Genomic DNA, 2,608 nt, shown 5'->3' on the forward strand with positions numbered 1-2,608 from the left:
AGGGCGGCGGGGGCGGCGGGTAGGCGCCGAAGCCCGGCGGGAACGGCGGCAGCTCGCCCCAGGCCGCCGCGGGCGCGGGCCCCGCCGGCGTCACGAGAGGCGCGGAGCCCGGGACCTGGGGCGCGCCGGCCGGCGGGGTGACGTAGGCCGCGATCGGCGGCATCACGCGCCCCTCGGCGTCGACCGAAGCCGGCGCGGGCGCCGCGCCCGGGTCGGGCGCCGGCGCCGCTTCGGGCGCCGGCGCTTCCGGCGCCGGAGCGGCGCCGGGCGCCGCGGCGGGCGCGCCGGGCGCCGCGGCGGGCAGCGGCGCGGCGGGTTCCGCGGCGAGCAGCAACGGCGCCGCGGCGACGAGCGGCGGCGCCGCGGCGGGTTCCGCGGCGAGCGGCGGCGGCGCCGCGGCGGGTTCCGCGGCGAGCGGCGACGGCGCCGCGGCGACGAGCGGCGACGGCGCCGCGGCGACGAGCGGCGGCGCCGCCGCGGGCGCCGCGGCGAGCAGCAACGGCGCCGCGGGCTCCGCGGCGAGCGACGGCGCCGCGGGCTCCGCGGCGAGCGCCGGCGGCGCCGTCTCGCCGCCGCCGGTCGCCGCGTCCGCGTCCGCGAAGGAGGGCGCCATGCTCGGCGGCGCGACGCGCAGCCCCACCCACCAGGGCGCCGGCTCCGCCGGGTGCCCCGCGGGCCAGTACGGCGGCCCCCAGGGCGGCGGCGGCGGCGCGCCGAGGCTCTGGCGGAGCAGCGCCGGGAGCCGCCGCGCGTGCCACTCGGACACGCCGAGGCCCTCGAGCTCCTCCGGCGCCGCCGCCGCCGCGTCCGACGGCCGCACGCCGTTGTCGCCGAAGACGGCGACGAGCTCCGCCGCGACGGCGCCGCCGTACGTCGCGTCGCACCACGCGGCCAGCGCGTCCGGCGTGTCGTCCGCGAGGCGCACGGCCGCCGGCGGCAGCACGGCCGGCGGCGGCGCCTCCGCGTCCGCCGCGCCGTCGTCGCCGCCGTCGCCGTCGCCGCCGTCGCCGCCGTCGTCGTCGCCGGCGTCGTCGCCGCCGTCGGTCGACGCGTTGACGACCGCGCGCGCGGCCGCGAGGTCCGCGGGGCCGACGCTGCCGTCGTCGTCCGACGAGCTCGCCGGCGCGTCCCGCTCGGCCGCCGAGAGCGACGCGAGGAGGTCGAGGCCGCCCGCGGGCGTCGCGAGGCCGTCGCCGACCTCGCCGGCGGCGTCGCGCGCGTCGCCGTCGTCGCGGCGGCGGCCGACGAGCGCGGCGAAGTCCGGGCCCTCGGACGCGAGCGTGACGCCGCCGACGGTCGTGTTGTCGACGTCGGAGTCGTCCGCGTCCGGCGGCGGCGCGCCGTCGGCCGGCGCGATCGCGCCGCCGGCCGCGGCCGCGCCGCCGGCCGCAGCCGCGGCGGCCGCGGCGGCCGCGGCAGCGGCCGCGGCCGCGCCGTCGCCGGCCGCCGGCCCGTCGGCCTTCTTCATCATCGCGGGCCGCGGGTCGCGCTTCGTGCAGTGGGGGTCGCGGCCGTCGAGGGCCAGCAGCCCCGCGGGCGGGCCGTCCGCGCCGTCGAGCGCCGCGCGCGACGGCCAGCCCTCGCGGATCCGCTTCGTCTTGTGCTCGTCGATGAGGGACTTGAGGTAGAGGCGGTCCGCCGTGTGGAGCGCCCGGAAGCCCGCGAGGTCGCTGGGCTTGAGGACGACCTTCGTGCCTGCGCCGAAAGCACCCTCGGGTCGTCCCGACCGAACGTCGAACCTCTCGAGCTCGGTCGCATCGAAGTCGCTTCGGCCGATTTTTGGACGCGTCGATGGCTCTCGTCGAGTGCTCGACGCGGAGCCGAAGATCTCGGATATTGAAGTCGGGTCGAAGATGCGGCGCGGCTTGTAACGCTTCGAGACCTTGTCGAAGGACGCGAAGATGCAGTCCGGGTGGTACCTGCGCGGACATCAAATCTTCCACCCGACTTCAATGTGGGCGTCATCGAATCGGCCTCTTCGGCCGCGCTTCGAGACCTCGACGAGCGCCATCGATGCGTCCAAACATCAGCCACATCGACGTCGACCGAGCTCGAGCGTTGCAAAGTGTGGTCGGGACGTCCCGAAGCGGCGGTCGACGTCCGCGCGGGGTCGTGCCAGTGGACGCGCTTGTTCGCCTTCTCGTTGTTGACTCGTGGCGGGATCTTGCCGATGCGGAGCTCGCCGAGGAGGATGGCCTTCTTGCAGGAGATGAGCTTGCACTTGGAGCGGTTGTCCGTCGCGTACTGTGTGAGGTACTCGTTCTCGCCTGGGCAGCAAAAGAGTGATTCAACGTCGCTTCAACGTGAGTGTGCCGCGCGCGCGCGTTCCGGAAAAAGCGCCCACGCGTCGAGACCGTTCCGAGAGATGATCGCTCGTCCAAAAATCAGCCGAAACGAGTGGAAAACGGCCGAGAAAGGAGCCTTTGAAGTTGGGAATTTCGCTCTCGTTTGCTGCCCCGGTTCTCGCCGATGCGGCCCGCGAGCATGCCCCCGAGCCTGCCGTGGTCCACCTGGGTCGTCGCCGGCCCCGTCGCGAGGGCCGCGCGCACCTGGCGCAGGTTCAGCGTCTGGGACTCGCACTTGACGAGCTCGCGGACCTCGCGCGCGG

The sequence above is a fragment of the Aureococcus anophagefferens genome (assembly GCF_000186865.1).
Source record: "Aureococcus anophagefferens unplaced genomic scaffold AURANscaffold_5, whole genome shotgun sequence".
Taxonomy (NCBI): Eukaryota; class Pelagophyceae; order Pelagomonadales; family Pelagomonadaceae; genus Aureococcus; species Aureococcus anophagefferens.